The sequence below is a fragment of the Lynx canadensis genome, chromosome A3 (assembly GCF_007474595.2).
Source record: "Lynx canadensis isolate LIC74 chromosome A3, mLynCan4.pri.v2, whole genome shotgun sequence".
NCBI lineage: Eukaryota > Metazoa > Chordata > Mammalia > Carnivora > Felidae > Lynx > Lynx canadensis.
In genome coordinates this window covers 40961940-40988371 of record NC_044305.1, presented here as the reverse complement: position 1 = coordinate 40988371, position 26432 = coordinate 40961940, and the positions used below count along the sequence as shown (strand labels likewise).

The 26432-nt window shown below is 40.4% G+C and overlaps 1 long non-coding RNA gene across 1 annotated transcript; it reads right to left on the bottom strand.

Annotated features, from left to right (window-relative positions):
- Nucleotides 1-2407: 2407 nt before the first annotated feature.
- Nucleotides 2408-26366, bottom strand: LOC116737976. The gene is made up of 3 exons (XR_004343382.1): nt 26289-26366; nt 10221-10262; nt 2408-2490 (listed from the first exon to the last, which is right to left on the bottom strand). It is a non-coding gene; the product is annotated as an uncharacterized LOC116737976 (long non-coding RNA).
- Nucleotides 26367-26432: the final 66 nt, after the last annotated feature.

Genomic DNA, 26432 nt, shown 5'->3' with positions numbered 1-26432 from the left:
GCACATTCTGAGACCATATTTTCAGGTGAGGGAAAGCCATATTACCTAGTCATACTGAGATTATGGAATGATGTTCTAAACAATGCACATTATTTAGGAGGTGAAAGAAGTTTCCACACATTTGAAGGAGCAACTGGGAGGAACACTCCTGCTAATTTAAGGTGGCAGAGCTGCTACAGTTCAGGGCTCACCATGTGACACTCCAAAGAAAACAGGTTCAGGCTCTGGAAAACAACCTTTGAAGACAGGAACTGCTAGGGGAGGCGGAGCCTCTCTGAGAAAAAGGCAATTGTTGTTTTGCGCCTCATCTCGTGGGCTGAAGAGATTATCCAGGAAATGACATCATTAGGGTAGGAGATGAATGCCTGGCCAGTTTCTTACTGCGTGGGGCCGGTTAGAGTTGCCGCCCTACTCCGTGATTCTAAGTGTCCTCCTCTGAATGATTCTAAGCTCTCAAGCCCATTTCAGTGAATTAGGACGGTGGGCATCCTCTCATGGTGCTGATTATGTTGGTAATTATAATAGCCATCATGAATGCCAGGCCCCTGCTAGGCACTTTATACACACTATTTCTGCTGTTAACTGTTAGGTGGAAATGTTTATCCCTCACCCCTCAACCAAAGGGCAGAGAACATTTACTGCTGTGCCCTTCTCTCCATCCTTCCTTCACTTATCCAAGCCTGGGGGAAGACACAGTCCCTTTTTTTTTTTTTTTTTTTTTTAAGAGAGAGAGAGAGCTCACAAACAGGGGAGGGCTGTGGGAGATGGAGTGAGAGAATTCCCAAGCAGCTTCCATCCTTTCAGTGCAGAGCCTGACTCGGGGCTCGATCACACAGCTGAGAGATCATGACCTAAGCCAAACATCAAGATTTGGAGGATTAAATTACTGAGCCACCGAGGTACTCCAGAAACAGTCCCATCTTGAGTCTCTCTCAGACCCACCTGTCCACAGAGAGGGCATGTCCTGATCTGTTCTTTTACATTTAATAAGCTCAGGGTAGCCTCTGTCCAGGCAATGGGGATACCGTGGACAGTGGTACTTGCTCCTGAGGGGACACAGTTTATGTCTTTCATATTCAGGAGTGAAGTCCAGCATGTAGGACACCCATTTGGGGGCAGGGCCACCAGATGCTCTGAACTAACCTCATTAGTAACAAAGCCAATGTTTTTGATTTCAAACTTTCTTTAGAGCTTTGCCTTCTTGGCTGGTTCTGAACAGAGGTGAGGGTGAAGGCAGTGTTGGAACCCCCGCACTCACGCAGAGGCCATGCTGTCACGGAGGTGAGATGCTCAGGATCTCCCTTCAAGAGAGAATGTGATGCCAGGAGTGGAGTTAGCTGACAGCATCCACTGGCCACACTTTGGAGATCGCACGGCAGCCACTTTCTCCCCAAGCTGCTTGCAGCCAGTGAGTTGAGCTGGAGGAAAGGGATCCTGGAGCCCGGCATTTCCTGCCCGGTGCAGGTCAACTGTAATGGCCGGGGTTTGTTCTGAGCCTCCCCAGACTTTCTCAGACTGCACTGCAGACTGGCTCTTCCTAGCTAATCTTCCTTCCTTCCCTCCTCTTCCTCCTCCTGCTCCTTCCCCTTCTCCTCCCCGTTTTAGCCTTTGAGGCTTTTCTGCCTTTACATTTCCTGCACTTCTATTTCATCTTGGCAACTTCCCCAAAGACTCAAGCCAACACTACCAGCATTATCATACTCTCCATTTCACAGTGGAGTGAAAGTGAGGCTCCAAAGACAGAAAGTAGAAAGCATAAATACATTCCCCTTGAAGAAGTTCATGCATACTCGTGTATGTTAGAGATCCCCTTAAAAAATACCTAATTTACATTTTCAGAGAAAAATTTGAATACCTTGTAGGTGGCACTTAGCGTGACCACTAAGTAAAAGAGACAGCTTCATTTCTTCAGAAAACTGAGCCCAATGGGACCTGCCCATTCAATGCAAAGATAACACTGGCTTCTTGAGAGTGGAAGGGAACACTAAAGACTGGAAGAATTTCCGCACCCACTGCTGACTTTGGATTCAGAACTCAGAATGTGTTCGTGAAAAAAAGCAAATGATCTCAATAAGGCAAAGGCCACACACTGCTTGTCACCTAGAGGTCTCCACCTAACTTGTAAGCACCACCCACAATTTGAGCATTTGTAGGAACAGAAAATACATTGCACCGAGAAACCGTCTTCTTAAACTTGGTTTTTACCTTCACAAGTTAAACCTAAATCTGGTGTTTTTTTCTCACATTCAGGGGAGAATCAACATATTAGGAAAGGATAAAGAATTTTTCTGTGATTTCTGCACCCTCAGGAACATCCGAACATGAGAGCACATGCGTAACTTAAACATTAACCAGAAGTTTCTTTTCAGGGAGTAATTTTTTAGAGACCAGAAGAAGAGGACTCACCTTCGCTAGAGTCTTTGGAACCCTCTGGCTTCTTTGCTTTGCTCTTCTTGTGGGGTGGAGAGAGGCCTTTTGGCTCTAACACCTCTGGAAGCATAAAGATTTAAAACATTCTTATGTAGATATTAAATATTTAAAATCATGTTGAAACTTAAAGTTCTTTTTCTTCCCCCCGCAGTAAACCCACATGTGCAGTGAAGCTTGATCACAGGTTCATGTGTCATTTTGGCTAAGCTGAATTTCGGCAACAGCCTGTGATTCTCCAGTGCACATAGACGGACATTCAGGCTTCAGCTTAAACATCTTTTCGTTACCATTAGTAATGATTCGCACAAATGTGAAAACTTAGACGCTCATTTTATTTTATTTTAAAGTTTATTTATTCATTTTGAGAGACACAGAGACAGAGTGAGCAGGTGAGGGGCAGACAGAGAGGGAGAGAGAATCCCAAGCAGGCTTCACTCTGCCAGCACAGAGCCCCACGTGGGGCTTGAATTGTGAAATCGTGACCTGAGCGGAAATCAAGAGTTAGATGCTCAGCCGACTGAGCCACCCAGGTGCCTCTTAGATGCTCTCTTTTTTTTTTTTTTTTTAATTTTTTTTTTTAACGTTTATTTATTTTTGAGACAGAGAGAGACACAGCATGAGTGGGGGAGGAGCAGAGAGAGAGGGAGACACAGAATCGGAAGCAGGCTCCAGGCTCTGAGCCATCAGCCCAGAGCCCGACGCGGGGCTAGAACTCACGGACTGCGAGATCGTGACCTGAGCTGAAGTCGGACGCTTAACCGACTGAGCCACCCAGGTGCCCCTAGATGCTCTCTTTTTTTTAATTAAAAGAAATTCTCTACAAGGAAACCCCATTTTTTTTTCCTCCACAGGAGATTGATTTAAAACTTCATGGATTAACTGATAGTTGCCATTGTGCAATTTCCTTTTACTAAGTCCTTCAAGTGGAGCCAGATGAAGCTGCAATGTCTCATTTTGGGGCGGGGGGGGGGCATGGTGCTTGAAATTATCCTCCTTCTATTTAGCAGATTTCTTTAGTAGTCCAAATTCTAAACAACTTCTATATGTCCCCAGGTTAATTATTATGTTTCCCACTTTTCTCACTGCTTCCCAATACCCTCGGGCCAAGTCTATCCAAGGAGGCTAAAAATTTAAATTCTGAAGAAGTTAAACAGAAAGAAAAATTCTAAAGATGGTTTTAGGAATTATATCTCTAAATTCATCCCATTCAGATATAGATACTTTGTTAGGCATTAATTTGTATTTCGAGTCCTGGTCTCTCTACTAAGCTCAAAGCATATCTTCAACTGCCTACATGGCATCTCGTTTTATATTCTGACTGGATGTCTTCTCTTTGCACCTCCATATCCACTCTCCATTCTTTACCCCACTTCCCACCCAGCTGTGCCCTGGGATATGGGTCTCTATGCACCAGTGAAATTTCTGGCTTTATTCCTAAGTGACCAGTGGTCTTCAAGGGCTTATTGTACCCCTCCATAAGCTTACAACCCCAATCTGTTGGCTTCCTCCACTTGACCCTCTCTGTCTCCTGGGTCCTGTAACTACCATCTTTCCTATTTTCCTTTCAGGGCTGGGATTTAACTGTGCCTCCCTCTTTCCAGCCCTAATGATTTTCCCTCACTCAGCTCTTACCAAGCATTTCAAATTTATGTAATAATCCCATTAAGCACAGCTGGAACAATACTCTTGATGTCGGCAAACCTGTTCTCTCCAGAGTATTTCACATATCACTACCTACCCAAGAGTGTAAACCTCAAAACTGAGCTATTGTCCTTAATATTTCCTTTCATTTACTTTCCCAGGAAGTAATAAGTCCTATCATCTCTGCTCCAAATTCTATCCCATATTCATCCGTGGTGTTCATCCTGTGGAATCATCTGCATCTCTTATCTGGGTTATTACAGTAACCTTCTGGCTTTCTAACTTCCCTAAAATTACTCTCCCTGTAGCAACCAGAGTTATCTTTTAAACATAAACCAGATTCTGTTGCTTACCTGCCTGCTACTGGTCTTGGATCACAGACCAAGACCAATTGGATTGATCCAAATCCAGTTTCATGGGCCAGGGCAACATGCCATTTGGGCTCTACCTACTGTTCTAGCCTCATTTCCCACTTGTGCTTTGGCGTCAGATTTACTGGCTGCCATTGTGTGTTCTTCAACCATTACTAGGCTGGTTTCTGCCTTGGAATCTTCACACCTGCTATTCTTCTTCCCCCCCGAGATACACATTCGTATGTCTATCTTCTTCTCTGTTTTTAATCTCAAACCACATTCAGCTCCAGAGAAAGGCCTTCCCTGAATTCCTAATATGAAGGGTCCTTGCAAGGGAAATCTCTCTCAAATACATCATTTGATATATCTGAAATTATCTTGTCCCCTTCTTTATTTCTTTATTGTATGTCTCCCTTCTCCATCCCACCTCCTAAGAATGTAAGTTCCTTGAGAAAAGGACATTTGTCTTTCCTAATCTCTCTTGTGTCCCTGGTACCTAGTAGTGTCTTGAGAATTTCATTTCCAATTGGTTTTATTTCCCCTTTACCCAAGCCTTTCTTTAAGGCCAAAATATAATGGGGCCCATGCCTAATTCTTACTCTCTTAGCAGCTGTCGCCTTATGCCAGGATTCTAAAATTATACTACAGAGCTATGGCGACTCATTTTTCCTTTCCCATTTATTAAAAAAGGAACAGAACAAAAAATTGCATTTGGTAGCTGTACTATTAAAAACTGTGGCATTATGGACTACAAAGGTTTTTTGGGCACCATAGCCTTTCTGTGGTTGCATGGCAGTCACATCGAAGATCATTACCATGGCTAGGGTGAAAAATTTTGCCAGTGACTACATTAGCAACTCCCCCAAACTTCTGTCACCAGGTGTGAGATGGATGTTGACCCTTCAGAATGGGTTCAGTAAAAACAGAAATGAGATGCTTGGAACAGCTCACTGAGCACAGATGCTGTGCTCAAAAGGATGCACAAAGTAGGCAAAACGACACTTGCCATCTCCCTGGGAGAAGACACTAAGACTTCCTGGAAGATGCCTCTGAAATGCATCAACTGCCTCTAGGACTAAGAGGAGAATTTCTAATGCTGGAGATTCAACCCCAAACCAGCATTTCTTAAAAGTGAGTTTTTGATCATTAACCTGATTTCCCAACCTGAATGGGAATTCTTGGAGAATGGGTGAGGCATCTCTTAAAGACATCTATTTGTTTCTGTTTGTCTAAATTTTGAGATGCGTTTCCCAAAAGTACTTTATTTTTTAAAAAGTTACAGGGCCCTCCTTGGGTAGTCACTGGACGTGGATACATGTTAACTATGAATAGTCATTTATGACATAAGTGTAGTATCATTTCCTAACACCCATGGAGGCACTCACTAAATGTCACTGATACATATGGCCTCTGTGCTCAGATTTCTACTTGTGGTTCAGCAGGAACAACTCTCCCTTTGGCCTGGGGAAGCAGAAGGAAGATTTCTCCAAAGCAACCCATAATTCTCCTTGACAGCATATCATATTATCTATACTGCCTCTGTTTCTGGCAGAGGGTGGAGACCTGGAGTTTTGCCATGAGCATAGCTTTGCCCCCTACAGAACTCAACTGTGCTCCTGACTCTCATGTAGCTGGACTTCCATAGGTGGCTGTTGATTTCCTATTCCTGGTAGGGTCCCATTTCAACAGCCATTCTTGGGAATGGAAGGAGATGGGGAAATGTTTTCTATTGTAGGATAAAAGAAACTGATAAAGGACTTAAAAGGCATCCTAAGCATTTAAGCTGGTCTGTTTCTATCATTGTGATAGCAGAGCCTCACCTTGAAGATGACCTTGCCTCACACCATCTGAGATGCTCCTGCCTCTACTTACCTGTAGGGTCTGGAGACAGGAGTACAAGGGTATGAACTTTGGGTTCAGACACACCAGTGGGTCAGCTATTTAAGTTAGGAGGTCAGACACACCAATGGATCAGCTATTTAAGCCAGGAACTAATTCCTTTTAAGCCTTGTGTAATAACAATCCCTGCCTCCTACAGTTGTTGCATATCTTAAATGAATTCATGTATGTTGAGTGACTGGCACAAGGTACATACTCAGTTAAAATCTGGCTCAGCAGAGGTGTGCTGGGGCTGATGTGAGTGAGCTGACTATACCTATCTCTCGGCTCCCACACTCATTGATCTCATGTTTGGTAGCTTGAAAACACTGTGGTGTGTGTATTTACACTAAGGAAATATGCAAACTCTCCAAAAGGGGGTTCCCGCCACCTGGAGAGTCAGTTCACCTGACTTTTGGTAGTCAGATTATTATTCACTATCATTCACTAGCCTTTGTTGGCAAGTTATTTGTCCCAAGTAGCCCTTTACTAGTGTCAGCTGCATTCTTAAAAATCCTTCCAGCATTTCTACTTATATGAGAATATGTGATGCAGGGCAGAGAAAGGCAGTAGTTAATGGTCTGGATAGAGAACTCTCTTGGAGACCAACACTTCCAAGTGTGAGATCTGGACTGAAGTCAGCCTGCTCACCAATGTCTGGTAGGACCAGTGGCACATCATGGAACCATTCTGCACAGAAATCTCCGGTGATTTCAGCACTCAGATACTAGGAAACGGAGAGCAGCTTCCCAAGCCCATTCTGGCCAGGTGACTTAGCATCCTTGGGCCATAGAGTATGACTTTAACAGCTGCATCCAGCTGCTGGACACGAGACCCTCAGGAAACCTGATGAGACTAAAATCAGAAATGATGATCCAATTAAAGCCCCCCAAACCTCATATGCTGACTCCAATCTTGTGGGCTCTGCATTAGCATTAATAATGATTTTCTTAAAATCACTCAGTGGTTTGGATAGCTAGCTGCATCTCATTAAGAAGTCAACTCCCCTTGCCTAGAAATGTATACTTAGGGCACTTAGGCAAATGATCCTTAGCAAGATAAGGCCCTTAAACTGGCTGGCTGAAAGGGCAGTACTCCCCATGGCTGAAGGATATTCCAAGGATACTTCCGCTGAGCAGGATAAATTAAAATAGCAGAAATTAACATTAAGTTCATGGAATTAAATCAAGATGCGGGTGACCCCTTAAAGTCTTTTTTCAACATATGGTTCTTTTAAATAATAAGACATCCCACATGAGTATAGGGATGGATATTCTAGTTGAAATTTCACCTTGGGCTTAATGTTTTACAAAAGACAAGCAGAGTCTTTGTCTTAGGTTGGATTTTCTCAGAAGACACTGAGACAACTATTGAGTTCAAATACTTAATGTAAGAGATTATCCCAGAAAGTGCCAGAGGGCAGTAGGGAGGTGAGACAAGAAAGGAGAGGCACACAATACTGCGTGAGCAAGCTCCACTGTGGATAGTCAGGGCTCAATTCTACTGCGGACCTCTGGGTGATGGTAAAAAAATCTCATTGTTCAATACCACACATCACGTTGCCAATGAAGACTTGAAATGTGTCTAGTCTGAATTAAGATATGCATGTAAAATACACACAAATTTCAAAAACATAGTATGGAAAAAAAAAGAGAATGTAAAATATCAGACTAATAAAATTTTTAGATTGATTATATGTTGAAATCATTATATTTTGGATATATTATGTTACTAAAATATTAAATTAATTTCACTCATTTCTCCTTACTTTTTCCAATGTAATTACTACAAAATCTGAAATTAAACATGAGGCTCACATTTGAGGCTCACATTATATTTCTACTGGATGACACTGGAACACAATATGCCTCCGATGTGTCCTTCAGGGGTCAACCAGCTCTTGCCTATCACTGGCTGAGGGCTACTCCAGGGAAATTAACTTCCTGGCACTTCAAGTGTGCTTTCATGACCAGCGAGAAACACTGATTGCAGAGTCACAAGAGCTTTCCTTAGAAAGCTGTTGGTCTTGTAAAAGATTAGTGAGGGCCAAGGGGATATAGGTAGGGAACTGGCAGCTGCTATTACAGATCCTGCTCTACCTCCTTCATTCCTGGCTTTTAGATGCTTCCTCTACTTCTCCACCCTTCAAACCCACTGCCCTGGGGAGGCTGAGGGAACCATAGGAATCAGACATGTTTGGACTGGAGAAGAAGCTAGAAGCTAGACAGAAGTTATGAACATTGCTCCAGTGAGCAGCTATGAAGAAAAGAACGATTATCTTTCCACGAAGACAGTGGGAAGTCAGGGGAGGGATAGAGATTTAACTTAACAAGGAGAAGGACCATTTTAGTCAAACGAGATTGTTTGCCTTGGAATTTAAACTGCTCCCCGTTAATGGAGATGTTCAGACTGTGTTGTCGGTGATTTATGTATGGAGTTCTGGCATCGAAGAGGGGGTTACACAAAATCAGGACCTCTAAGATATCTGTTTTAATTTTGAAACCCAGTTCTATTTCAGGCCTAGAACAGTGTGGTTGCCAAAATTGGGAACATGGAGTTCTTATACCGTGGAATAAAGTTCTATACCCTCCAATATCTGTTAGAGTGAGAAAGGGAAAAAAAAAAGCGATAATTTATTGAGTGTTTACTAAGGTCCAAGAAATATTTCAGGTATGATATTTCATTTAATTCCCAAACAAGACTGTATTATAATAGTTTTGCCCCTAGAGGTGTAAACTGATGCTTATAGAGAAAACTTTCACCCAAAGTCAGGAAGTACTAAGTCAGTAAGTAGAAGAGCTAGGATTGAAATCAGGGCTATTGATTCCTGCATTCATAGTCAAGCACGTATTGACTGGTCACCTTAGGCCAGATCCAAAGCTTGTAACCACTAGATTTCTCTCATCAAACACTGATCTTTCTTGAGAAGCAGGCATGCATCTTAATTTCTGATAGTGAGAACAATATATCATATGTACCCAATGTATTTTCCAAAGATGGCCACAGCAATTTTTCAGGTCCTACATGCTCTACAAAACCTCACAGCTCCCTGTCAGGATATTGAGCCTATTTTCTCTCCCCATGAGCCCGGGCAGGTTTCTTAATGACTGCTCCGAAAAGATTTTTGTGGAAGTAATTCTTTGGGATTCCTGAGGCTGAGTCTTAAAAAGGTACAGCTCCTGCTGGCTCACTTGCTGTCTCTAGAGGAACCACTTTGGAGCCTGGCTGCCATGCTGTGAGGAAGCCCAGGTTATAGAAAGGCCACCACAGGTGTTTCAGAAGACTGCCTGAGCTGAGGTCTTAGCTAAAAGCCAGCATATCAATTGCCAGCCAGACATACGAGTGAACAAATCTTCGCACAATTCCAGCACTCAGCCATTGAGGCTTCCTGATGAGGTTTCAGACCTTGTATAGCAGCATGATCAAGTCAGCCCTGCTGTGCTCTGTCTGAATTCCTGACCCACAGAATATATGAGCATAACAAGCAGGTTCTTTAATCACCTAGCTTTGGGATGATTTGCTACACAACTGTATTTATTATAACATCAGGTTCCATTTTTACTTCAGCTTTCAGAAAGCTGGAAGCTTACTGCTTAAATATGCTAATTGTATTAGCCATAAGGGTTAGTTAGCACAATTACTTCTTTATTTTATGACCTCGACTGTACATTTGTATCTTTTTCTTTTCTTTTAATTCCAGGATAGTTAACATGCAGTGTTATTTTCGTTCTTAGTATACAACATTGTGATTCAACAATTCCATATATTACTCAGTGATCATCTAGATAAGTGTACTCATATCCCACTTCACCTATTTTATTAACCTTATTTTGCTTTTCTTTGAAAAACTGTGAGGTGCACATAAACAACAAAATGATCCTTGCCTATCCTCTAAGAATAAAATCATAAATTTAATACCTGAATCTTCTTTCACGTTAACATCGTCTTCATTATTATCATCTATTTAAAAAGGGGGGGGGGAAGACAAAAGAAAAACTCATATGAAAGCTAGTAAGCTCAGAATTCTCCAGTTTGACTAATACAACTTCAAAGGCCAAAAAGAACTCAGTAGAAAAGAGTGTTAGAACATGCATTTCGATTGTCTTATATTATTATGCTAAGTTAATACAAGGTAGTGTAAATATACATCACAGCACAATTTAACACCTAGGGTTCACATTTCCTTTTAAAAATTGTTATGTATGCATAACAAAGTACATACACAATCATTTGTTTTACTTATACAAGTAATGCATGGTCACTTTGGTCATTTCAATTTCTAAAAAGATGAAAAATAAAAATCGCACACTTCAAATGCTGCACTTTCTCCGTCAATGAAAGGGATGTGCGCTTATGAGTATCTGAGAAATGTGGAGCTCACCACTTGGGTTTAGGCTGACAACACCCATTCCCTGCACAGCTCCGTGGAAAGTGCTAGTTTGCTACATGTGCAAATCCAAACCTTTAACCATGTATGTTCAAGTGCCCACCCCCCAGCCGGCCCCAGTTGCATCATTCCCATTCAATTCCACTCATCCCAGTGAAACCCCCATTAATTGGGCAAGGACGCGTGCTTCCTCTACCCTCTGGGTGACATGTTTGCTTTTTGAACTTTTGATATGTTGTCATCTCTTCTCCTTCAATGTTCCTTACATCCAGGTAGTATGAATCCTGCCTGTCTTATTTCCACATTTTCTCCTCTCTATTCACATCACTGCAACTCGATTCAAACTCTGCCATTTGCCTTCCCTATTTTGTGGTTTCCTAACTGCTCTTCTCTTTTTCTCACTCCTGACTCCAATTTCTTTTACACCCAGGTGCAAAATCCATCTTAAAAGAGAGCTCTGATCTGGTTTACGACGTTGCAGGGATTCCTGTCTGCCTAATGAAAAGGGTAAGGATTAAATGAGATAATACCACCTAAAGCACCAGGACAGTTACTGAAATATTAAATGCTAAATATTACTTATTATTACCACCACATCATATGTCTACTTGTTAACATATGTATCCTTCAGATGCCCATCTCGACATCATAAATTCTGCAAAGTTAAAGACTATGTCTTATGTTCCTTTGTATTCTCTAGGACCTAATGTTAATTTTATACATTAAAATCCATAAAGAAATTTCTGCTGAATAATATTTCTGAGGTTTTTAAAAATTTTTTCTCTGATTTTTTTAGTCAAACTGGAGAATTCCTGTGTTTATATTTCTTATCTACCTCTTACATTGTAGGACATGCTTCCAAATGATGATTTGCAAGCAATGGGGACTTAGTAAAGATTTGTAATTTCCACCCAGACATACGCTTTAAATTTAGTCATTTCTTAGCCAAATTTATACAATGTGACATTCTTCAAAGTGCTAATTATAAATGAAGATTATAGATATACCAGTCACTGGGAATGGAAAATGAATTTAAGTTGAGGTTTTAGGAAAATAATTCTTGATGGCCATGGTTAACTTTTAAAGAAGTAAATTTCAGGGCGCCTGGGTGGCTCAGTCGGTTAAGTGTCCGACTTCAGCTCAGGTCATGATCTCTCACTCCATGAGTTCGAGCCCTGTGTCGGGCTCTGGGCTGATGGCTTGGAGCCTGGAGTTTGCTTCCGATTCTGTGTCTCCCTGTCTCTCTGCCCCTCCCCCGTTCATGCTCTGTCTCTCCCTGTCTCAAAAATAATAAACGTTAAAAAAATTATAAAGAAGTAAATTTCTTTCCATTCAAATTGTTAGAAACATTAGTGAATAGCTGTATACTTTATTTCTTTCATTTTTTTCTCTGAATATAATTTTGGGAGAAAGAATATCTTTCTCTTAGAAATATAATTCTCTAACTAAATTATTATCAAATTGTTACAAAGTAAACTCTTCACAGATTCTTCCCTGAACTTAATAGATTTAAATAAAATTTTATTTTTCAGAGCATCTAAAATATCTAGACCGGCAGACTTTCTGGAAATCAGAGTGGGATGAAAAAAAGTCTCCACAGTTTCCAGGAAAAGATAAAGGAAGAGTCAAAGATCTCTTTGCATGTCATCTATGTATCCATTTGTCTGTCTGGCAAACACTCCTCCATAGCCTATTGTAGGTGTAGCTTTGTGTTTGGAGAAATAAAATACCAAGACAAATCTAGACACAATTGTCTACAAACATTATTAGTAAGGAAAGCAGGACATGCAGATCAATTTGGATATATAATAGAGAGTAGTCAGGGCCATCACAAAAGGTATCAGGGGAGGGATAGCTGCTTCCAGTCAGGTTATGAGGAAAGGTTTTTGGAAAATGTGACATTAGAGCTGATCTTTGAACTTTATAGACTATACTGATAGCATCATCCCTAGAATGTCTCCAGGTGTTGAAGGATCATACTTGATGTCATTATTCATTTGTTCATTCATTTCACTCATTTATTCATATAGTGGTTAAGAGTATATTCAGGATCTGGATTCAGACTGCTTGGGTTTACTTGCAGGCCAAACTATAAATCGCTGTGTAATCTTGGGCAAATTATGTAAACCTATGCCTGGGAAATAGGGATAATAAAAGTATCCTAAGTCATACCCTAGTATGACTTGCTAGGGTTAGTAATACATGTAAAGTGCTTACATGGAATGAGCATTCAATAAATACTGGCTATTCGTGTTATGGTGCTATTATTATTACTACTTTCACAACTTAAAGAACCATTTATTGACCAACACCATATGTTGGAACCATGGAAGACCGTGAAGATACAGTTGACAATCCATTCCCTCAAAAACTCCCAAAGAAGTGTATGGCAGAGAAAAGTAAAACAACAATCAGAAGAGGAAGTAACAGATTCTCTGATGCAGGTAAGCAGAGGTTTTACTGGGAAACAGACAAGAAGCAGCTAAGTCAGAGAGGTCTATGAAGGATTTCCAGAATAGGTGAGGCTTAAGTTGAATCCTAAAGGGAGATTCAGGATTATCTGGGGGTAAGGAAAGGCTGCAGTAGATTCCCAGTAAATATGGGTGCCCTGCCTACAAGCCCTTGTTCCTAGACACTTCCCTGCTGGCCAGACCGACTTCCAGCCACCAGATCTCCACCTGAGGGCTTTCTCTGGGTTGCTGGAGGCCACAGGAGAAATATCAGGGAATTGACACCCCAAGAGAGCAGTCTTTCACAAATAACTGCCAGGACTTGCACAGAAGTACTATAGTGCCCTTGCTCCTCAGGTGTGCTAATTCAGAAGCTTCTCCCAGAGTCCTCCCCAACCCCAACCCCAACCCTGGGAATAAACCCCAGTGGACGGGTGGTTAATTTAGTTTGTAATTTAACTCTGCTGCCTTCCTTCCCTTTCCAATTCTTCTTTTCCACTCCCCTGCTAGTGATTCCAGGGATTATCTTCCAAATAAATGACTTTCACTTGAATTCTTGCTTCAGGGTCTGCTTCTGGGGGGATTCGAACTAAGAAAAGGGTAATCACACTCAAACAAAGGGAAAAACATCTATGAGAACACATGGTTATGAACAGTCAAAATGCTTTTAAGGAAACAAAACTAGCTCTCCATGGCTGGAGGCAGGAGTTTACAGGGGAACCATGGGTCTAGTGACCTGTTCTGGCCGGATCATGAAGGATCTTTCTCACTGGGTATGGTGGTCAGTTGTATGTGTCAATGTAACTGGACCATGGAGTGCCCAGACACATGTCAGACTTGACCCTAGGTGTGTCCGAATGAAATTTCTGAATGAGATGAACATTTGAATTGGTTGGTAGACTGAGTAAAACAGATAGCCCCGGTAACGTGGTTGGGCCTCATCCAGTAAGTGTAAGGCTTACACTCCCACAAGGAAGAGGAAACTACTGCCAGACTGCATTCGTGTGGGGACATAGGGTTTTTCCTGACTTTGGACTCAGCGTAAAACACTGGCTCTGCCTGGGTCTCAAGCCTGCAAGCATCTGGATTGAAACACCATCATTGGCTCTCTTGGGTCTCAGGTCTCAGACTCCCACTAGAACTATGCCATCAGCTCTCTTGTGTCTCTAGCTTGCTGACTGCAAGTCTTAGGATCTGGCAGCCTCCATAATTGCATGAGCCAATTCCTTATAATAAATTTATACCTACATCTATATTTGTATCTAAACCTATATCCACTATTAGTTTTGTTTCTCTGGAGAATCCTAATACCTCAGGTTGAAGAATTTAAATTCTATCCTGAAAATTACAGGGTGACTAACCAAATTTAAGCAGAAAATGACACACCAGCTTTTTTTTTTTTTTAATTTTTTTTTCAACGTTTATTTATTTTTGGGACAGAGAGAGACAGAGCATGAACGGGGGAGGGGCAGAGAGAGAAGGAGACACAGAATCGGAAACAGGCTCCAGGCTCTGAGCCGTCAGCACAGAGCCCGACGTGGGGCTCGAACTCGCGGACCGCGAGATCGTAACCTGGCTGAAGTCGGACGCTTAACTGACTGCGCCACCCAGGCGCCCCGACACACCAGCTTTTGAGAGAGAACTTTTTTTTTTGACACAAGAGAAGTTTACTAATACACTATAAAATCCATGCTTTAATATTTTGGTGTTATTTATATTAAAATCTGGTGCAGAGTACTTTTGGTCTACAAAGCATCTAATGTGCTGTTACTTATTAATGAAATCCACTTTAGTTCAACATTATTCTATAAAATGTACTCACTTGAGCCATATTTATGCAGCATATTTCTAGCAAGAATTTTTTTCTACTACAACCAGGGAACAAAAAAGCAATATGTGAAAGAAGAGGATAAGCCTATGGAGATAAGGAGGCATGCCATTCAAAATTTGGAAGCAGTTACGGGACTGATGGAGCATGGGCACGGAGACGCTGCCCTTTTAACAGTTCTTCAAGCATCATGCTTCTTTGTTAGAGGACACAAATCAAATAAAAGGTTCTTAGCCAAAGTGATACAAATACCATTTCAAAATTGAGAGCAATCTATCAGATGGTATGGTTCTGTGTGTTCAGAAATGCCAATTCCAGAAACACTGCTTCCTTTCCTTGGCAGAAATGGCCCAGGGGCTAAGGCTCCATTCCATCTTAAGGGACCTCTTTGATGTTAATTTCATAATGGATGCTGTCTTTATTCACTGCACCCCTCTCTGTCAGATTACCCTGTTGAGTTCTGCACCAAAAGTACAAATCTGACTAAAGTTCTTCTTTTGATAAAAAATGAGTGTGAAAGCCCACTGGTGTCCCATGAATAACCAGTTTTCAGTAACAGTTAGCTTTGTACATTTCAGGAGGAAGTGTCTAACCTCTTTCAAGTCTGTAATATCTACTTCACCTTCTTGAATGGAAGCCAGAGTTTGTTGAAAAGCAGAGTATACCATGGATTTTGCAATGACCTGAGATTGGTCTTACTTCTTTATCACTAGTGTTCCCATAACTAGTGCAGTCTTTTGGAAAATAAGGAATCAAAACAGATTACAGATACTCTCACAGAACTTTAGTCTAAAGTGTGGTCTCTGGGTCAGCAGCACCATTATCACCTGGGAACTTGTTAGAAATGCAAATTCTCAGGTTCCACTAAAGATCTATTCCAGCAGAAGCTTGGGGGAGGGGCCTAACACTCTTCTAATAAGCCCTCCAGGTGATGCTCATGCAAGCTGCAGCTGAAGAACCATTGGTCAAAGGACTGATATTTATGAGCTGGAGGTAAAAAAAGCTTTCAAAAACAGTAGATATCCCACTTTTTGGATATCCAAGTTGAGCCAAGTAGTGATGTCTAGCCAACACTCATGCTGGTGAGGAGTGCCCACACCATACGGTTGCTGGAACTGAGGACAAGTTATTCTCTTCATAAGATATATAGTTCCTTCTATGCTTGAAACCACCCATTTACCCTGCAGCTGGATGGCACAGTTCTCATGGCCCATGGCCAGGATCCTAAGGTTGGATAAGTGACACGTATGTGGTGGAATCTTGTTTTAAAGAGGCCTGTAAGTTGTATGGAAAAAGAAGTGTCCTATGAAGAAGAAAGTTACCTTATAGGCTATTAAGACAGTCTCTGCACTCCCAGGGGAAAAAAAAGGACAGGCATCTGAAATTCTCAGGTCAAAATTTCAGGGGCATCCACACAAATGTGCAGGTCGGTCTGTCAAGCAGAACAATTATGACGATCTTGTTGCGGTTTTTATTTCATGTGCTCCTAAGTCCCCTCTCTTAAGGCTTAATTTCTTAACACAAGCTTCTTCTGTATGCCTTATCTTTTAAATATTTTATTACTAAGGGCTTCTAGGAGCAATTTGCATTTGCAGAGAGAAGAAATATTATTAGCCAAAATAAAGTGCTCCAAGCTTTCCAGGATTCTCACAAAGTATGGAAGATGTGGGTATGCTCATGACTTCTTGTGAAACTTGACAAAGTAGAAATGCCAAGCAAAGAATGGCTGATAAAGGGGACATCCTTGCAAAGTAGAGCTCTTCCATTAAATGGAAAACCTGAACCCACAATATCTAAGAAATTGCTAAACTTACTTTCTGTAAGGCAATTGATAGGACTTAGAGAAATTAAAAAAGGAATAAGCCAAAGGTTGTTCCTCCCCCACCCTCCAACTGGTCCTTGGTCAAGAAGAGCACTCAAATATCATTAGTTAATAAATATATCAATAAATAAAAGGCACTGCTTAAAAACTGCATGGTTCTGCTGCTTCCGGCTTGGCCATCTTGGCATGTAATGGCACCAGTTACTGAGATAGAGGATTTAGGAGAAGGGCTGAGTTGAAGGGAAGGATTCTGAATTTGGTTTTAGATGTGTTGAGTTGGAGATGCCTGGAGATGCCAGCTGGAGATGGGCTGTGCACAGATGAGTATACCAGAAAGGGCTGGCAGGAAGAGAAGTAGAAGACAGAATGGTCAGTAAAAGGCTGAGCAGTCAAGTAAGATAAGGGCTGCAAAGGCTCATGTGGAGCCACGTGATCAAATATGCACTGGTTTCAGTAACCATGCTGGACCCATCAAAGAATTCCCGATAACCTCAACAGTGACAGTTGTAGCAGGGTATTGGAAATCACTAATTGCTCTGGATATAGAGTGCACAGCAATTGAAGGTGAAAACTTCAAAAACCTGTAACTGAGAGTACAAGTTAGGGCCATAGGTAAAGAATAAAGGTTGGAGGATTTCATTTACTTTATTGTTATTTTTATCTTTATTCTTATCTCTGTGCCTTATTAGGAATTCTTTCATTCATATACCTCTAAAGGATTTTTTCTCCCCCTGCATATGCCTGGAAGTTTTCACCTAAAGAACAGAAACCAGTCAACCCAAAATGTTTGAAGGGTCTTTCAGAAGCACCTTGCTTTCGGAAGCAAAAATGTTGGAAGGGTCTCTCTGTAAAGATGCCTACAGCATCTCCCTTCTCCAAGCAGCATTTTGTCTTGTCTTTGTTTTATCAGAACCTCCTAATAAGATCAAACTCTGCTTAGTCAAGGTTCGTGTCCCCAGGTCTTTATTTGTTCTGTTATTCCTAAGCATTTGCTACACACACTGAACATTCCCCCCTTTTGAAGGGACAGATCGCTTTCAGTCTACGCCTGCTGCTTGTTCTTGCATTCAGGTTGCTTGGTTACAGCAACACTTCACTGGATTTTCACTGAAGGAGAAATGCATTTGTAGCTTTTGAGGCCCATCAAGTGGAAATGGCTAGCACCCAATTCCTAAGAAGGCAGTCAACTCATTTATGTCACGTTACAGAGAACATGTCTTGTATAATTCTAAACATCAATGGAATCCACGCATTAAAAGTGTACAAATGTGCACAAATGTGCCAAGTCACCATAAATATTTATAATTAAAGACATTTCTGAATTCTTCACTTTGTAGTATTTTTTTCTTTCTATACAACAAATGTACCATTTGGGGAAAAAATGTACAAATCAGACTGGGTAAAGCAGTTTTTGTGTGTGTGCTTCTTCAACTGGTGAGTTAGTTTACTAGGGCTGCTGTAACGAACTTCCACACATTTAATGGCTTCAAACAGCATGAATTTGTTATCTTACAGCTTCACACGTTCGAAGTTTGATATGGATCTCAATGGGCATCAAGATGATGGCAGGCCTGCACTCCTTTCTGAGGCTCTTGGGGGAGAATCTGTTTCCTTGCCTTTTTGACTACTGGAGGCTACATTCCTCAGCTTGTGGCCCCTCTTTTCTATCTTCAAAGCCAGTGATGCACATCTTTCTGGACACTGTTCCACAGCCATGTCTCCCACTGTTTGTCTCCTGCCTCCCTCTTCTGTTTTTAGGGACCCTTGTGATTGTATTAAGTCCACCCAGGTAACACAGGATAACATCCCCACCTTTAGGTCAGTTAATTAGCAACCGTAATCTCTCATTTGCAATCTTATTTCCCCTTTGTAATGTGACCCAACATATTCACAGGTTCTGGGGTTTAAGGCATCTTTGCAGGAAAGACACTTTTCTTCCTACCGTACCCTGTAAATTAGGAAGCATACTGCTTTAACGAAAAAGTGTCTGAGGAGTAGAACTACGAATAATAATCCTGTTTAGAAATAAAATGCTTTCTGGGGCACCCAGGTGGCTCAGTCAGTTAAGCGTCCGACTTTTGGTTTTGGTTCAGATCATGATCTCAAGGTTGTGAGATTGAGCCCCATGTCGTGCTCCAAGCTGGGCATAGAGTCTGCTTAAGATTCTCTCGCTCCCTCTGACTCTCCCTGCACATTCATGTGCTCACTCTCTCCCTCGCTTTCAAAAAGAAAAAAAAAAGAAAATGAAAGAAAAAATAAATAATAAAATAAAACAAAATGATTTCTTATGGGATCAAGTACACAGGCATAAAAATAAAAGTAATTTTTGAATTTTTTAGTTTTCAACTTCACTCTTTTTTCTTTTTTACTTTTATTCCTTTCTTTCTTCCAACTACTCTTTCTCCCTCCCTTCTTTTTTCCTTCCTTTCATTCTTTCTTTTTTTCCCATCTTTCTTTTGTCTTTCCACCTTTCCTCGTTGATTTGGTTATACAAGAATAATATCACAAACACAAATGACGAAATGTTTGCAACATATATTTTAAAGAGCTAAGAACCTTACTATACAAATTACAGACCAATAAAAAAGATGAAATACTCAATAAAAATGTACAAAAGAGATGACTAGCAGTTTTGCATAAAAATTGGGAGATATAATAAATAACTGAAAGAAAGGATAAGCCATACTAGAAATAAGAGAAATACATGTTGTTACCCATTAATTACTTTATTTCATGTATAAAAGTGATAACATCAAAAGATGAGAATGTGCCCAATTGGGAAAAGCAGGGGAAAAGTAAACTCTCACATACTGCTCATGCGAATGTAAACTCAGTGCAATGGGCTGAATTTGTGTTTCCTACAAAATTCATCTGTTGAAATCCTAATGCCCAATATGATGATATTAGGAGTAGGGGCTTCAGGAGGTAATTAGGTCAAAAAGGTGGAGCCCTCATGAATGGGATTAGTGCCCTTATGTAGGGGACCCCAGAGAGCTCTCTCTTTCCACCATGTAAGGATACTGTAAGAACCCCACTACGCTGGCACCCTGATCACCCAAGGTGCTTAGTGCGAGGTATAGGCCTTGACATTTGTGACTCTGGAAATGAAGACCCCTTCAGTTCTATATATGACACTGACCCATAGTGCTATAAGCACTGTGGCCAATTTGACAATTAGTATGAAAAGTGTCTTGACTTTGGATGCATTTTGAAAAAGTAATTCTACTTCTAGAAAAGTATTTTTAAAAAATTGTGGATGTATGCCAATATTTATCTATGAAGCTGTTTTTCTGTGTTATTTATAAATGAATAGGGAAATATTTGCAAAAATAATTGCATGGTTCAACAGTATGGTTTTGGGTAAACACTGGGTCCATTAAAATTATGTTACGGAAGAATATAAAATGACCTAAAAAAATCCAGATTTGTTATGTGATACACAGCAAATGATAAGACTGCAATTCTGATTGCATTTTCCATTTTACAGGGGGCTTCTTACAGGATAAACAACGAAAGGTAATTCATTCTCGATGGTTTGTATCTTCTTTTTGATTATCTATTTTTACTGTAAATCTGTACTACTTTTGCAATAAGAGGTTATAGCCATTTTAATTAAGATGGCCACAATAATGAAAATACCTCCTTTTAAAGTTGTAATAAGAAACATGGGTATTTAAAATTTTATGATGCTTGGTCTAGACACCTCTCTAAACATTCATTTACATTATTATTTATTCTATTTGGATTTGGCCCATTACTGCGTTTGCTGTAAAGCTGAAGTATAAAAAGGTTAAACGACATGCACAAAGTCATACAATTAATGTATGACTGCTTATTACATGGTGATGAGTATCAACATTTTTCCGTCAGGGATTCACAAATTGGAGATAAGCATCCTACTCATTTCCCAAATTCTATCTGAACTGCCCTTCTTCCTCCGTGTCACTTACACAGTACTTGGCATCGCTTCTCTGCTCCTGCTCATCTTTCAGATGACACATTCTTTTTTTTTTAATGTTTATTTATTTTTGAAAGACAGAGAGTGTGAGCGGGGGGGGGGGTGCAGCGAGGGGGGGCCAGAGGGTCTGAAGTGGGCTCTGCACTGACAGCTGAGAACCTGATGTGGGGCTTGAACTCACAAACCATTTGAACTCAAAGCCTAAGCTGAAGTCCAACGCTTAACTGACAGAGCCACCCAGGCGCCCCACCAAGTGACACATTCTTTATGAAACTTGCCACAACCACCCTGGTTCTCATACACACCTGACTCTGATTTCCTGGGTACTTTGACCATACCAATGCTATACTTGATTATTTGCTAATATTGTTTTCCAACTGTTCTGCATAATACTGGCCTCTCAGGCATATTATAAGAACTATATCTTTTTAAAAAATGTTTATTTATTTTGAGAAAGAGAGGGGGGTGGGGCAGAGAGAGAGGAGAGAGAGACTCCCCAGCAGGCTTCATGCTGTCAGCACTGAGCCTGACACAGGGCTCAATCCCACAAACCGTGAGATTACGACCTGAGCTGAAACCAAGAGTTGGACGCTTAACTGACTGAGCTACTCAGGCACCCTTAAGAACTATATCTTTAAAAAATTTGTTTTTTAATTTTTAAATGTTTATTTATTTTTGAAAGAGAAAAGAAGTGTGAGTAGAGGAGGGGCAGAGAGAGAGGGAGACACAGAACCTGAAGCAGGTTCCAGGCTCCGAGCTGCCAGCACAGAGCCTGATGTGGGGCTCGAACTCACACACTGCGAGATCATGACCTGAGCCAAAGTCAGGCGCTCAACTGACTGAGCTACACAGGTGCCCTAAGAACTATATCTTAAATGCAGCAGTGACCAAAGCCTTTGACAATAGTAGGTGTATAATAAATTATTTGTTGATTGATGGACAGAATGATAGTGAATACTGTTGAATGAGAAAAGTTTATAAAATCTGTGAGAAGAGGGGATGATGAAGAGGTCATGTGGATACTTTCTCTTGTTAGGTTTTAAAGAGTAAATCCAGGTAAAATTTTAAAAAATATCATGCTTATTTGTCAGAGGATATAACTTAAAAAATGTTTTGGAAAAATACTCCTTCCTGAAGAATAGAGTTGAGAACCACTGATGTAAACAAATATAGGCTTTCTTTAAAGTGGGGGAGGGGCTTGACCATGGCATTTTTTACTTCCAACGTCAGGTTTCTTTGATATAGTTCCAAACTGTAAATTTGACATTGTTATTATGAGGAAAATTAATATTCCCAAGTCCTCTGTTGGAACTCATACTCTAATAAAAAAATTGACCTCTGTATTCCAAATCTATGAAAAATAAACACAATAAATCCTGCATACCGAAAAATACAAACCTTTTATGTAAAGAACAAAGAGATCTCTGAGTTGAATCGTACAAATATTATTTGCTGTAGGCCATCTAATGGTGTACTGTAACTAGAAATTATTTGCAACCAAAGCATATGGTAATTCCATAAAGCTGCCACACTAGACTTCCAAATAACACATCTAAAGGAAAAAGTCAAATGTGCTTCACTCACAGAAAGATATAAAACTGTTGTGAAAAAAAAAATTGTTGCTGGTTTCTTTCGTTTGTTGTTTCCACTGCCTTTCTATGATGGGCTCTCTTAGGGTTCGAGTTGTGTCCCCCAAGATATTTTGTTGGAGTCCTAACTTCCAGTACCTCAGAATGTGACTATATTAGGAGATAGGGTCTTTTTTCCCCATATGTTTTTACTTATTTATTTATTTTGAAAGAGAGAGAGAGTGCGCAAGCAGGGGAGGGGCAGAGAGAGGGAGAGAGAATCTCAAGCAGAGCCCCACATAGGGCTAGAACTCATGAACCGTGAGATCATGATGTGAGCCGACATTGAGAGCAGCTTAACCAACTGAGCCACCCAGGCATCCAGGTCATAGGGTTTTTAAAAAGGTGATCAAGGGATGCCTGGGTGGCTTGGTCGGTTAAGCGTCCGACTTCGGCTCAGGTCACGATCTCGCGGTCGGTGGGTTCGAGCCCCGCGTCGGGCTCTGTGCTGACAGCTCAGAGCCTGAAGCCTGTTTCGGATTCTGTGTCTCCCTCTCTCTGTGACCCGCCCCTGTTCATGCTCTGTCTCTCTCTGTCTCAAAAATAAATAAACATTAAAAAATAAAAAAAATAAAAAATAAAAAATAAAAAAAATAAAAAGGTGATCAAATTAAAATGAGGTTATTAGGGTGGGCACTAATCCCATGTGACTGGTGTCCTAACAAGGAGAGGGGGATTAGGACGCAGGCACACACAGAGGAAAGACATGATGAAGACACTGAGGAAAGGTGACCATCTACAAGCCAAGAAGAGTGGCCTCAGAAGAAAGCAATTTTGCTGACACCTAATCCTGCACTGCTAGCCTCTAGAAATGTGAAAAAATAAATTGCAATCTTTTGAGCCCTCCAGTCCGTCATACTATGTCACAGAAGCTCTAGCAAATGATAGGAAGCACCTTTCCATCTTCCCCTGTGGTCATGTATAAGGCCTTTTGGCTTTCCAGTGACCACTCCCCTACTCCTCTGCAGGTCAAAGCACCACACTGCCCAGCTGATCTGGATGGAATTTGATTTTGAGATCCATGATCAAGTACCAATTTGACTCATATTAGAAAGTTTCCATGAGGACATTTATAGGTATCAGAAGAAAGAGAAGCATGGCAGCTTTGAATAATTACGGGCAGCAGATGAAATTAGGAATGAGACTTTCTCACTGATCCAAATGCATCCTAGAAGTCAAACCCATCCTGGTCTGGAGATGCTCTGAGGAAACGAACCTATTATCACTTGTGCAATGACAGATGCCACTCTGAATTTTGAAATAGAGTTCTGCTGTTTCCTAGCTGTATTTCTTCATTTTCTCAGGTACACATCATTTTCCACATAAAAAAGTAGGGTTAATATAGTGCCTACTTTCTTCGAGTGAGCATGAAGATTACCTGACTTAGCCCATGTGTGTGGCTGAGAGAAAGCAATCCACAAATGTTAACTATTATTCTTATCATTAATATTAGGTAGTAGTTTTGTATGTGTTGTACATTTAATGTGATCTTTTCTAGTCTCACTTGTATTGTTTTCTTATACATTTTGCCTCAAATTCCTGATTATGATACATAAGGACACAGGATTATTATACCCCAAAACACAGAGATTTAGTTTCATATAAAATGACGTTTTTTTTTTTTTTTTTCTAAACTATTATCATTATTGCATTGGGAAGTGTTAAGAAGACTAGTTAGAGATAGTCTGAATAAGTCAGTCTAGGGGGAATATATGACAAACCAGAAAAATCAGATTCCAGTCAAAGATGGTATGGTTATGAATTAACCATAAATTCAAATTATGGACAGATAATGTATATCATATATATTAGCAGTCACACATTCCATTAGAAGCCACGTTTACTTCATATTGCATATTCAAAATTCGCAAATGGCTGATGCTTCAGCATTGTGGAAATACTTAACAATTTTGAGGGGATTTTGACAGTTAGTTTAAAAATACACTCCTTATTATAAATATGCACTGGAAATAATTTCATGAGCATGCTATAATTTAAAGTATTGATGTGAAACTGAAGATGATTTTATTATTTCATTTTCTCAAGTACTAAGATGCATGTTGGATTTATTTAGAATAGCAGTTTTTCAAATAATAATTTATTTACATAATTAGTAATACATTCTAGACCACTAAAACTGTCCCATTTAAAAAAACGTATAGTATGATTTTTGGCTTTTCATCATTGGAAATACTTGCTGATGGATAGATTTGTTTTAATATCAGTCGATCATACACATGCAATTATTTTTTATCATATGTTAGAGTGAAAACAAGTTTTATTTTAGAAGACATGGAAATGAATATTATGTCATAATTCTAAACACTCAAGAAGTCCAAAATTGATGAAAGCTTAAAAAATATGCTGTGATGTTGACAAGACATGAGAATTTTTGCCTCACACACAATGGCAAGTCACATTTTTTCATGAATGAATATTTTCTTTTAAGAATACTTAAAAGTACACACACACAAAGAATACTTAAAAGTACAGAAATTCATGCACAATCAACTCACTGTGTTTATATAGGAAACAAAGAGAAATGATGAAACAAGGAGATTAAAACAGAAAAAAAAAGCCATCATATCATGGGGAGAAGAATTTATTAAATTTAGCTCATACTAACAACTACTTATTAAATAGTTACTATGTGCTTTACATGCTGTAAATTACTGAATCACTTAAAAATTTTTTAAAAGTGATAAAAGGATAAAGGAGAAGGAGAAAAAAAAAGGCCACCATCACAGTCCTCTCCTTCATCCCATGGGGAGTCTTTCTGAATTTACAGTATGTTTTAATTTGGAAAATACGGTAATTAAAGGCTCCAATTAAATATACTTAGCAGATTCACCTTTCAGTTACAAAACTAGAGAGAAGGACTTCAAATCACCCAGAAGAACTTAGTCCGCCTTGAATATTAGCACAGAGTTGAACATCTCCAGCAGTTTTCTGTAGCTGTTCTTGACGGCTACCTGCATCCTGCTCTGATCTTCGGGCAGGGCCTCCTCTTTACCGCATGGCTCTGACTGCCAGAGAGGTGAATGTGCACCATTCCCTCCCTCCTACCTGCTAGAGTCACTGGGTACCTGGAAAGCCACCTCACATGGGCACAGACACCTCAAAAGTAGGCATCAACAACACTCACAGTGGCTTGCTTCCTGGAAGCCATTTTTACCATGGCTGAGGAAAGCACCTTGAGCACTGTGACTTTAACGGCACCCACAAAATAACAAGGTAATAAACAAGGCTGGAAGAGGAACAATGAGGGAGAAATATTCAAAATAACCAATCCAACCAAATCTAATGACACATTCAATTGATGTAATCAAGGTTCTTTAATAACTGAGATTTTGTCTACATTCTCAAAAGAAATGTGAAATAATGTGAATGACCGCATTTCTCAGATTGCCCCAGGATGTGCTGCTATCTTCATTATAATTTGGGCCAAGAAAATTGGGGGGAATAGGGAGAAAGTGCAGGAACTCTTTGAATTCTGGCTACAAATATAAATGGGTTCCTCACAATTTCCAGCAAAGGTGTTTAACATGGTGGATGTAGGCACAGGCTTGGACAATTTACATTTGTGGGGAACAAATCACAGATCATGAAATTTAGGGCCAGAGAAAGAGTCTTTAGAAGTCACTTTGTCCAGTCCCTCATTTTTGATGTGAGAAACTGAGACTCAAAATATGAACTGGCTTCCCCAATACAACACCATGGCCTCCTGGGACAGAGGGGTCAAGGGCTTAGATCTCCCGTGAGGTCTTGAAAATTATGACACAAGTTGCCAGGGGTTACTGGTGTATGGAGACCACATCTGCAACATTTCTTTAAGATAAGAAGTGAAATAGAAATATAACTGATGCCTCCACTCCCATCCTCAATTCCAAAGAAAACAAATCACTTTACTCACCTGCAGGGAAAAACTCGCCCATTTTCTTTCTGTAGATTTTAAAGTCAACTTCTAAGAAGACACAGAAGATGATCCGGTCCACCTACAGGCAAACAATAAATACTCAAAGTGAAAGATAATATGGTGACCCTGGGATATGAGAAA